Raw genomic sequence first — 13,736 nt, 5'->3', positions numbered from 1 at the left:
CATACATGCACGGCTCAGCTCCATACACGCACGGCTCAACTCCATACACCTCATACACGCACAGCTCATCTCTGTACACCTCGTACATGCACGGCTCAGCTCCGTACACCTCGTACATGCGCGGCTCAGCTCCATACACGCACGGCTCAACTCCATACACCTCATACACGCACAGCTCAGCTCCATTCACCTCGCACATGCACGGCTCAGCTCCATACACCTCGTACACGCACAGCTCATCTCTGTACACCTCGTACATGCACGGCTCAGCTCCGTACACCTCGTACATGCACGGCTCTGCTCCGTACACCTCGGATACGCACGGCTCTGCTCCATACACCTCATACACACGTGGCTCCGCTCCGTATACATCGCATGCACACATGGCTCCGCTCCATACACACGTGGCTCCACTCTGTACACCTCGTACACACAAGGCTCCGCTCCGTATACCTCATACACACACATGGCTGTGCTCCATACACACGTGGCTCCGCTCTGTACACCTCACACACACAAGGCTCCGCTCTGTATACCTCTTACACACACATGGCTCCACTCCATACACACGTGGCTCCACTCTGTGCACCTCGTACACACAAGGCTTCGCTCCGTATACCTCGTACACACACATGGCTGTGCTCCTTACACACACGGCTCCACTCTGCATACCCAATACACACATGGGTCTGCTACGTCTGGGTCGCCCTCCGTCCCAAGACTGTGGGGTACTCAGTACTGGGCCGGTGTCAGTGGGATGTGTCACAGCAGCAGTGACCCAGTCCGTGGCCCTGGGCGCCCAAGTAATGGTGGTTTGTGATATAGTTTATGTGATGAAATAGTTCGTGATGCCACCTGTGGTGTTTGGCAAGCAAGATGTTAAGCCAACGCTGCGTGCAGATCCTCTGGGGCTGATGGTGTGTTGCCACAAAGATGGTGTAGCTCCCCACAGGTGAAGCTGTAACCCCAGGGCAGTGTATAGGTGTAGGTAATGTAGAGGAGGACACCCAGATGTAGCGGTGCTGACGGTGTTGGTGCACAATGACTGGAAGACACCAGGGCTTGTAGTTCCAAAGCTTTACTCACAGTTCGTGGTACACACTGGTGCCTGCCTCCATGCCGTGTCCTCCGGGGCAGAGACTCAATCAACCTCCCGGGCAAGTTTGGCTTCTCCTCTCCAACACTCCGCCAACATGTACCTTTCCTGAACGACTCCTCTATTCCACCTTTTAGTGTGAAGAGCTCCAGTACCGTGGTACTCTGAAGTTCCTCCTGTCAGATGTTCCTAACAACTTTACATGTATGACAGACAGCTGTAGCCTCTATCGGGGACTCCTTTCTCCAGAGTCCTGGCTCTCTATTCAGTTGCTGTTGTGCCCCAAGTCTTGGATGGGAGTAGTGCATTTACAGCCAACTACTCCACCGGTGTCTGCTGCAGAACCATAAGTGTCCATACAACCTCGGGGACCGGGCCCCGGCCTTGCGCTGAGAACCTATAGACAGGGTTCCTCTTCCAACCCACAACTCCTCTCTGTTCTCCTACTCCTTCGTTCCATGCTGTTCCTTCTCTCTCTTATGGAAGCTTAGGTTGCAGTTCTACGTCTTTCTCCTTCTGTTCGTTTCCCGTGCCAGCTGGCTCAGGTCACTGAGGCAGCTGCAGCACTCCTTCCTCCATCCCTTCTTCCAGGGATCCCCACTCCTCCCGAGTGGCTTCCTTCCTCTCTGACCCTCTGTCAGACAACTCTAATTCTAAACTTTCCCACTCTTTTATATGTAACTCCACCCACCTCCCAGCACATCTCGTGTTACGAAGCAAGGACCCACGAAAGGTGCTCTGCTATCCCCTAAACATGGAGCCGCAATCTGGTCCATTGCTGAACTATCCTGTGTGTGGGTGCAGGTGTTGGAGTGTTGAAAGGATTTCCCAACTTACCGAGTTGTTGGGGCACCACACCTTAGGAGAAGGTGCAGTACCTCTGTGGCGACTGAGCCTCAGGGGCGCCACACATCCACCCTGTAAACCCCTCCTGACCACACACAAACTTCCCCTCACCAGCATCATGAGAACCAGCACATCAGAGTCCTGCACACACCGAGCCCCTGATCGTGTGACTCCTCCCCTCCTGTGACCTCATCAAAGGTCCTGTGCGGACAGAAGCAACAGCCTAGCAAATCATCGCAGGCTGTGGGGGGCACTGCGAGTGGTCACTGGGAGGGTGAGAATGGGGTCGGTGCATGGGAGATGTGGCGGCTCAGTGCAGTGCGGGAAAAAAAGAGTCCCGCTCAGGACAGCGGGGCAGGCAGTCAAAAACGGGACTGTCCCACTTGGGAGCTATGGGTCTCCTATTTCTTACTGAATTTTCTCTTCATCATTGTCTCTATCGGAAAGTGAGCCAATTTTTTATTTTCCTTAATCAAGTAATCACCTAAAAATACTACTCCCTTCTTGTCTACTCTTCCCACATTCACATACAAGATTTTTCTCCTGCTTCCTTCTCTAGCCTGGAACTCTCTCCCAACATATCAGACTCTCATCAATCCTATAGACACCCTCCACCTTGTCATACACCATCCAATTTCAGTCTGTTACATTGAGGTGTAATCTCTACTGGGCCAGAGACAAGAGTTCTGCGTCCTCAAATCTATAGTGAGATTCAAATTCTCATCAATCCTATAGACACCCTCCACCTTGTCATACACCATCCAATTTCAGTCTGTTACATTGAGGTGTAATCTCTACTGGGCCAGAGACAAGAGTTCTGCGTCCTCAAATCTATAGTGAGATTCAAATTCTCATCAATCCTATAGACACCCTCCACCTTGTCATACACGATCCAATTTCAGTCTGTTACATTGAGGTGTAATCTCTACTGGGCCAGAGACAATAGTTCTGTGTCCTCAAATCTATAGTGAGATTCAAAATCTTATCAATCCTATAGACACCCTCCACCTTGTCATACACCATCCAATTTCAGCCTGTTACATTGAGGTGTAATCTCTACTGGGCCTGAGACAATAGTTCTGCATCCTCAAATCTCTAGTGAGATCCAAAATCTCACCAATCCTATAGACACCCTCCACCTTGTCATACACCATTCAATTTCAGCCTATTACATTGAGGTGTAATCTCTACTGGGCCTGAGACAATAGTTCAGCGTCCTCAAATCTATAGTGAGATTCAAATTCTCACCAATCCTATAGACACCCTACACCTTGTTTTCACCATCCAATTTCAGCCTGTTACATTGAGGTGTAATCTTTACTGGGCCAGAGACAATAGTTCTGTGTCCTCAAATCTATAGTGAGATTCAAAATCTCATCAATCCTATAGACACCCTCCACCTTGTCATACACCATCCAACTTCAGCCTGTTACATTGAGGTGTAATCTCTACTGGGCCTGAGACAATAGTTCTGCATCCTCAAATCTATAGTGAGATTCAAAATCTCACCAATCCTATAGACACCCTCCACCTTGTCTTCACCATCCAATTTCAGCCTGTTACATTGAGGTGTAATCTCTACTGGGCCAGAGACAATAGTTCTGCGTCCTCAAATCTATAGTGAGATTCAAAATCTCATCAATCCTATAGACACCATCCACCTTGTCATACACGATACAATTTCAGCCTGTTACATTGAGGTGTAATCTCTACTGGGCCTGAGACAATAGTTCTGCGTCCTCAAATCTATAGTGAGATTCAAATTCTCACCAATCCTATAGACACCCTACACCTTGTCATACACCATCCAATTTCAGCCTGTTACATTGAGGTGTAATCTCTACTGGGCCAGAGACAATAGTTCTGCATCCTCAAATCTATAGTGAGATTCAAAACCTCATCAATCCTATAGACACCCTCCACCTGGTCTTCACCATCCAATTTCAGCCTGTTACATTGAAGTGTAATCTCTACTGGGCCTGAGACAATAGTTCTGCGTCCTCAAATCTATAGTGAGATTCAAAATCTCACCAATCCTATAGACACCCTCCACCTTGTCTTCACCATCCAATTTCAGCCTGTTACATTGAAGTGTAATCTCTACTGGGCCTGAGACAATAGTTCTGCGTCCTCAAATCTATAGTGAGATTCAAAATCTCACCAATCCTATAGACACCCTCCACCTTGTCTTCACCATCCAATTTCAGCCTGTTACATTGAGGTGTAATCTCTACTGGGCCTGAGACAATAGTTCTGCGTCCTCAAATCTCTAGTGAGATTCAAATTCTCACAAATCCTATAGACACCCTACACCTTGTCATACACCATCCAATTTCAGTCTGTTACATTGAGGTGTAATCTCTACTGGGCCAGAGACAATAGTTCAGCGTCCTCAAATCTCTAGTGAGATTCAAATTCTCACCAATAGTAAATATTCCTTCTACCTTGTTTTACAGTACCATATAGCTGGTGGTATTTTGGATACATTTTCACAAAAATGAGAAAGTATGGTGGAAGACACCATGGAAGTGGGCAGGGGTTGCCAGCTGGTCCTGATGGTGGTGGTGTTGCATCTGTTGGTAGTGGCAAAAGCACAATAGCACCTAAGGCAGGATGTTCAGGAGGAGGGTCAAAAAAAAAAAAATGTAGTTTGGGTTTGATAGGTCCTCTAGTTCCATCTAAAGGAAAATAGAAAGAAAAAAAGAAATAATTTTTCCTCATGAAAGGATTTATTTATACCATCAATCACATTGGTTGTTGAATATCCTGAGTCTTTTGAATATACATTCTGATTAGAAAGATAGTTACTGTTACAGAATTGACCATTCAGTTTGGTACTATGAATTATGGCATCATCGATTTTTATGGAATATTTTTTCATCTTTGATATTTTCCCTACTGTTTATATTGGTTACCTGATTGTTGTAATCCATGAAATTGCATTACCCTTTTGATATATTTAAAGGTATATATATCTCTTGCTGATTGTCTGCGTTTCCACCATTTTTAGGAAACATTGTTCACATGCTGCAGTTTTTTAGGTGCAGTTTCCATGTCATTAGTGCATTATTTATTTATTTATTTTTATTTTTAGTATTTGCATTGATTTTTGTATTACATGTGATTCTGAGCATGGACACTGCTGCAAGGTACTGGCACTCTATTATCACTTTATTTTTCCAGGCTGATAGCATAAGTTTATGTTATGGAGCATTGATGTCATTCTTGGGTGCTGGGCTATGTGAGGAGAAAGAGTTAATTACCACCCTCCCCCTCCCTGCCTGGCTTACAGAGCAGCAGCTTTGTTACATGTGGGGAACCTCCTGGTCTCTGGTTTTTGAACTGCTAGTGTCTTGTTCACAATCTCTCAGGAATACAATGCTATCTACTGCGCAGGCGTCATGACTCATTCTGGACTCAGGTTATCTTCATCACACCGCTGACAGCACTCAGGTGTCGGTGTGTGCTGTAGTGATTACAATTGCAATTGTACTATAAAGGGGACTTGATATCATTCCTGGCTACTTCCCCTGACGAAGCTGCAGGTTAGCAGCGACACGCGTTGGGTTCTGTGGGCAGTGTGAGTATGCTTAGGTAATATTCATGTGATCCAGCAATTGCCTTCCCTCATCTATGGACTTGCATAGTAATCATTTGGATGGTTTACATACCTACAAGTGACTATTAGACTGATCAGACTTTACTGCTGCAAATTGCCCATATGTTTATACTAAACATTTTATGCATATTATATGATGATAGAGGGCATTGTTGTGCATGCATTTTTTTGAAACACTTATTTATATAAACATTTCTTCCTTTGTATACTGCATGTGTTCTCCACCTGCCCACTTTTGTTTCATTTGTGGTTTTTAATTGTTTTTATTGTACACTTGGATCTCTCTGGCTATTGTATGTCAATAAAAGCCTTTTTTCACATGGACATTCTGCTGTTGCGTGCCTTTTATCCTGTGTCTCTTTTCTCCCTTTTTTTCATTTGATCTACTTGGCACAGTGTTGCACCCAGTTATCATATTCATGTCATATTTTCTGTGGTGCCCACCTATATACATATATAAGGTGTTGAGCCTGCGTCATCGTCTGGCTCCACAAGGCCTTGAAGGCTCTCTTTTCTGGGAGTATGTAAACCACTTTTAAAGCCGGAGCTTCAGGAACAAGTTTTGGCTTACATTGCTGACACAGCCTCCAGCTCTCTCGCCTCCTCTTCTGAAGTTTCAAAAAATAAAAGCACTGAGTCATCATTGGAGGCTCCTGGTCAGGAACAACACCTTTCCTTGTGTCCTTCACCCCTACCAAAAGTGAAGGATGTGGCAGGCCACACTACCGATTACTCCATGGAGCACTTTTCACATACCCATGCCTGGGTTAGCAAGTCAAATTGTGAATTCCCCAGTCCAAGATGAATCTGACATGGAGTGCACTGATGCACAGCCACTGTTAGATTTTTCTGCTGGTACATTCACTCAGAGCACTACATTGTCCTCGCAGTGTACTGAGGCAGAATCAGACCCTGATGAAACTCAGGTGCCCCTTCCCGCATTCTATACCACCTTACATGGTGACACAGAGGAAGGTGCACATGAAATTGAAGAGGAGGTGATGGATGACCCAGTTGTTGACCCAGATTGGCATCCATTGGGGGAAGAGGGTGCTGCTGCCAATAGCTCAGAAGAGGAGGAGGAGGATCCGCAGCAGGCAACGACATCGCAACAGCTGGTCTGGCAGGACCGTAGCAGTCCAAAAACGTGTTACAAAAACCAAAAGAGTTGCAGGACAGCTTGGCCAGACAGTCAAATTAGCACAGCGTGCAAGGTCTCAAAATGTCTTCCATAGTAGGAAGTGTGCAGTGTGGCACTTTTTTCAACAAAATCCTAATGATCAGGCAAAAGTTATCTGTAAGAAGTGCGCAAAGTCCTTTAGCTGAGGGAAAAATCTGAGAAATTTGAATACCAGTTGCATGCTTAGACATTTAACCACCATGCACTTGCAAGCGTGGGCGGACTACCAAACCTCACGTACCACATGTGCACATGCTCCGAATGAAGGTAATCAGCAACTCTACATCGCTTCCCCCACTGTAAGCCCACCAGTTAGCACACCACCAGCAGCAAATTTCAAGGTGTCGTCACAAGGGCAAAGCAGTCATGGAATCACAATGTTATTGCTACGAAAGACTGAATCTAGGCCATCAGCAAGACAACCAACACCATCACCAACCCTCTCTCAGTCCGCCATCTCCATCGCTAGTTCCACCATATGCTGCTCTCGAGTCCAGCTCACCCTACCAGAGACTCTGAGTAGGACAAGAAAGTACTCATCCTCTCTTCCGCACACACTGGCTTTGAACACCCACATTGCCAAACTAATCTCATTAGTAGTGTTGAGCGATACCGTCCGATACTTAAAAGTATCGTATCGGATGGTATCGGCCAATGTAAAAAAAATATCGGGTATCGCCGATTCCGATACCGGAAGTCCCATTCAAGTCTATGGGACTTCCGGTATCGGAATAAGAAAAACCCTATTTTTGCCTTGTACAGCCTCTCTGGGGTCTGTACGGGCCTTTCGGGGGGCTGTGCCGGCCTGCCGGAGGGCTGTGCCGGCCTGCCGGTGGTCTGTGCAGGCTCCGGTGGTCTGTGCAGGCCTGCCGGGGGGCTGTGCCGGCCTGCCGGTGGTCTGTGCAGGCTCCGGTGGTCTGTGCAGGCCTGCCGGGGGGCTGTGCCGGCCTGCCGGTGGTCTGTGCCGGCCTGCCGGGGGGGCTGTGCCGGCCTGCCGGTGGGCTGTGCAGGCTCCAGTGGTCTGTGCCGGCCTGCCGGGGGGTTGTGCCGGCCTGCCGGTGGGCTGTGCAGGCTCCGGGGGTCTGTGCAGGCATCGTCCGATGGGAGTACAAGTCCCATCGGGCGATGCCTGCTACCATGACAGTGATTGACACATTAGCCAATGATGGGACAGTAGTAGTCCCATCATCCGGCTAATGTGTTGAATGTAAAAAAAAAAAAAAAAATTTACATGCTACATACATGCTACATACATACAACATGCATACTACATATATACTACATGTAACATACATACTACATATATATTACATGCAACATGCATATTACATACATGCTACATACTACATGCATGCTACATACATGCTACATACTACATACATAATACATATATACTACATGCATGCAACATACATACAACATATATACTACATGCATGCAACATGCATACTACATATATAATACATGTAACATACATACTACATATATACTACATGCTACATACATGCTACATACTGCATACATGCTACATAATACATATATACTACATGCATGCAACATGCATACTACATATATACTACATGTAACATACTTACTACATATATACTACATGCTACATACATGCAACATACATACTACATACATGCTACATACATAATACATATATACTACATGCATGCAACATACATACAACATATATACTACATGCATACTACATATATACTATATATACTACATGTAACATACATACTACATGCAACATACATGCAACATACATACTACATACATGCTACATACATACTACATACATAATACATATATACTATATGCAACATACATACAACATATATACTACATGCAACATGCATACTACATATATACTATATATACTACATGTAACATACATACTACATATATACTACATGCTACATACATGCAACATACACACTACATGCTACATACATGCAACATACATACTACATACATGCTACATACATACACACTACATGCTACATACATGCAACATACATACTACATACATGCTACATACTACATACATGCTACATACATACTACATATACACTCACTGGCCACTTTATTAGGTACACCATGCTAGTAACGGGTTGGACCCCCTTTTGCCTTCAGAACTGCCTCAATTCTTCATGGCAGAGATTCAACAAGGTGCTGGAAGCATTCCTCAGAGATTTTGGACCATATTGACATGATGGCATCACACAGTTGGCGCAGATTTGTCGGCTGCACATCCCTGATGCGAATCTCCCGTTCCACCACATCCCAAAGATGCTCTATTGGATTGAGATCTGGTGACTGAGGAGGCCATTTGAGTACAGTGAACTCATTGTCATGTTCAAGAAACCAATCTGAGATGATTCGAGCTTTATGACATGGCGCATTATCCTGCTGAAAGTAGCCATCAGATGTTGGGTACATTGTGGTCATAAAGGGATGGACATGGTCAGCAACAATACTCAGGTAGGCTGTGGCGTTGCAACGATGCTCAATTGGTACCAAGGGGCCCAAAGAGTGCCAAGAAAAAATTCCCCACACCATGACACCACCACCACCAGCCTGAACCGTTGATACAAGGCAGGATGGATCCATGCTTTCATGTTGTTTACGCCAAATTCTGACCCTACCATCCGAATGTCGCAGCAGAAATCGAGACTCATCAGACCAGGCAACGTTTTTCCAATCTTCTACTGTCCAATTTCGATGAGCTTGTGCAAATTGTAGCCTCAGTTTCCTGTTCTTAGCTGAGAGGAGTGGTACCCGGTGTGGTCTTCTGCTGCTGTAGCCCATCTGCCTCAAAGTTCGACGCACTGTGCGTTCAGAGATGCTCTTCTGCCTACCTTGGTTGTAACGGGTGGCAATTTGAGTCACTGTTGCCTTTCTATCAGCTCGAGCCAGTCTGCCCATTCTCCTCTGACCTCTGGCATCAACAAGGCATTTCCAGCCACAGAACTGCCGCTCACTGGATTTTTTTTCTTTTTCGGACCATTCTCTGTAAACCCTAGAGATGGTTGTGCGTGAAAATCCCAGTAGATCAGCAGTTTCTGAAATACTCAGACCAGCCCTTCTGGCACCAACAATCATGCCACGTTCAAAGGCACTCAAATCACCTTTCTTCCCCATACTGATGCTCGGTTTGAACTGCAGGAGATTGTCTTGACCATGTCTACATGCCTAAATGCACTGAGTTGCCGCCATGTGATTGGCTGATTAGAAATTAAGTCTTAACACACAGTTGGACAGGTGTACCTAATAAAGTGGCCAGTGAGTGTATACCACATGCATGCAACATGCATACTACATATATACTGCATATATACTACATGCATGCAACATACATACAGTATATACTACATACAATACATACATATAGACATACAGTACATATAACATAGAGTACATACTCACCGTCACTTGTCACTTTGATCCCCGAAGCCATTGTCCCCTTGAGGAATAAATATCAAAATAAAAAAACACCAATATACTTACCCTGATCCGCAGAAGTCCACGAGGGTCCCACGTCCATCTTGCGTGGAGAACAGCAGCATCAGCTGATGCTACCGTTCTCTACCAGCTCCAGGAATACAATGACGGAAGGTAGGTTCATTTTAATAAGGTTAGATCATCAACATTTTGGGTTGACAGACGGGTCCTCTTTTCTGTCAGGATTGATCCAGCAGCACTGAAGACTCGTTCAGATAACACACTAGCAGCAGGGCAAGCGAGCTCCTGTAAGGCATATTGTGCCAATTGTGCCACTTTATGCCATTGCTGCGTGGGAAATTCCCACGCAGCAATGGCATAAAGTGAGACTAGGGACTTTTTTTTTTTTTAAAGTGGTGGAGGAATAAAGTGCGGAAGGATACCTACCTTCCGTCATTGTATTCCTGGAGCTGGTAGAGAACGGTAGCATCAGCTGATGCTGCTGTTCTCCACGCAAGATGGACGTGGGACCCTCGTGGACTTCTGCGGATCGGGGTAAGTATATTGGTGTTTTTTTATTTTGATATTTATTCCTCAAGGGGACAATGGCTTCGGGGATCAAAGTGACAAGTGACGGTGAGTATGTACTCTATGTTATATGTACTGTATGTCTATATGTATGTATTGTATGTAGTATATATGTATGTTGCATGCATGTATTATATATGTAGTATGCATGTTGCATGCATGTGGTATGTATGTAGCATGTATGTAGCATGTATGTAGTATGTATGTTGCATGTATGTAGCATGTAGTGTGTATGTATGTAGCATGTATGTAGTATGTATGTTGCATGTATGTAGCATGTAGTGTGTATGTTGCATGTATGTAGCATGTAGTATATATGTAGTATGTATGTTACATGTAGTATATATAGTATATATGTAGTATGCATGTTGCATGTAGTATATATGTATTATGTATGTAGTATGTATGTAGCATGTATGTAGTATGTATGTTGCATGTATGTAGCATGTAGTATGTATGTTACATGTAGTATATATAGTATATATGTAGTATGCATGTAGTATATATGTTGTATGTATGTTGCATGCATGTAGTATATATGTATTATGTATGTAGCATCTATGTAGTATGTATGTTGCATGTATGTAGCATGTAGTATATATGTAGTAAGTATGTTACATGTAGTATATATGTAGTATGCATGTTGCATGCATGTAGTATATATGTAGTATGTAGCATGTATGTAGCATGTAGTATATATGTAGTATGTATGTTACATGTAGTATATATAGTATATATGTAGTATGCATGTTGCATGCATGTAGTATATATGGTGTATGTATGTTGCATGCATGTAGTATATATGTATGTAGTATGTAGCATGTATGTAGCATGCATGTAGTATGTAGCATGTATGTATTATGCATGTTGCATGTAATATATATGTAGTATGTATGTTACATGTAGTATATATGTAGTATGCATGTTGTATGTATGTAGCATGTATGTATGTATGTTGCATGTATGTAGCATGTAGTATATATGTAGTAAGTATGTTACATGTAGTATATATGTAGTATGCATGTTGCATGCATGTAGTATATATGTATTATGTAGCATGTATGTAGTATGTAGCATGTATGTAGCATGTAGTATATATGTAGTATGTATGTTACATGTAGTATATATAGTATATATGTAGTATGCATGTTGCATGCATGTAGTATATATGTTGTATGTATGTTGCATGCATGTAGTATATATGTATTGTGTATGTAGTATGTATGTAGCATGCATGTAGTATGTAGCATGTATGTAGTATGCATGTTGCATGTAATATATATGTAGTATGTATGTTACATGTAGTATATATGTAGTATGCATGTTGTATGTATGTAGCATGTATGTAGTATGTATGTTGCATGTATGTAGCATGTAGTATATATGTAGTAAGTATGTTACATGTAGTATATATGTAGTATGCATGTTGCATGCATGTAGTATATATGTATTATGTAGCATGTATGTAGTATGTAGCATGCATGTAGCATGTAGTATATATGTAGTATGTATGTTACATGTAGTATATATAGTATATATGTAGTATGCATGTTGCATGCATGTAGTATATATGTTGTATGTATGTTGCATGCATGTAGTATGTATGTAGCATGCATGTATGTATGTAGCATGCATGTAGTATGTAGCATGTATGTAGTATGCATGTTGCATGTAATATATATGTAGTATGTATGTTACATGTAGTATATATGTAGTATGCATGTTGTATGTATGTAGCATGTATGTAGCATGTAAATTTTTTTTTTTTTTTTTTACATTCAACACATTAGCCGGATGATGGGACTACTACTGTCCCATCATTGGCTAATGTGTCAATCACTGTCATGGTAGCAGGCATCGCCCGATGGGACTTGTAGTCCCATCGGACGATGCCTGCACAGACCCCCGGAGCCTGCACAGACCACCGGCAGGCCGGCACAGCCCCCCGGAGCCTGCACAGACCACCGGCAGGCTGGCACAGCCCCCCGGAGCCTGCACAGACCACCGGCAGGCCGGCACAGACCCCCGGACAGTCGGCACAGCCCCCCCGAAGGCCCGAACTGACGGCGCATCATGATGCGCACAGACAGCGCATCATGATGACGTCATTTCGGCAGCCAATCAGAGCCACAAAAGTGGCTCATTGCATTTTGGACTTCCGATTCCGGTATCCCATACGAAAAAAGTATCGGTACTCGGTATCGGAATTCCGATACGGCAAATATCTGCCGATACCCGATACTTGCGGTATCGGAAAGCTCAACACTACTCATTAGAGATGATTCCCTACCGGTTGGTTGAAAGCAAAGCTTTCCGTGAGCTCATGGCCTACACAGTACCACACTATGACCTACCCAGTCGGCACTTCTTTTCGCGAAAAGCCATCCCAGCCCTCCACGTGCATGTGAAAGACCGCATTGTCCATGCACTCAAGCAATCAGTGAGTGGAAAGGTGCACCTCACAACAGATGCATGGTCCAGTAGGCATGGCAAGGCCGTTACGTGTCCATCACTGCGCACTGGGTTAATGTGGTGGATGCAGGGTCCACAGGGGACAGCAGTGGTGGAACAGTGCTGCCTAGCCCACGGTATAGGAAACAGTTGGCTGTAGGCGTTCGACCCTCCTCTTTCTCCTCCTCCAGAAGCGAAAGCTCGTCCACAGAGCGCAGTCGCACGAGCACTCCATCCGCAGCTGCCAGTGTTGCATACGAGGTGTCCTACTATCGAACAGCTAGTAGTAAGCGTCAGCAGGCTGTGTTGAAGATGATGTGTTTGGGAGACAACAGACACACCGCGGAAGTACTGGCCAACTACTTGCAGCAACAAACTGAGTCATGGCTGGGCAGTCTACATTTTGAGGCAGGCAAAGTATTTAGTGATAACGGCAGGAATTTTGTGGCAGCCATAGCCCTTTCAAAACTCAGACACATACCTTGCCTGGCTCACACCTTGAA

Source organism: Dendrobates tinctorius, unplaced genomic scaffold, assembly GCF_039654945.1.
Source record: "Dendrobates tinctorius isolate UK_male_01 unplaced genomic scaffold, ASM3965494v1 ptg000197l, whole genome shotgun sequence".
Taxonomy (NCBI): Eukaryota; Metazoa; Chordata; class Amphibia; order Anura; family Dendrobatidae; genus Dendrobates; species Dendrobates tinctorius.
Note: the sequence above shows the minus strand (reverse complement) of the source record.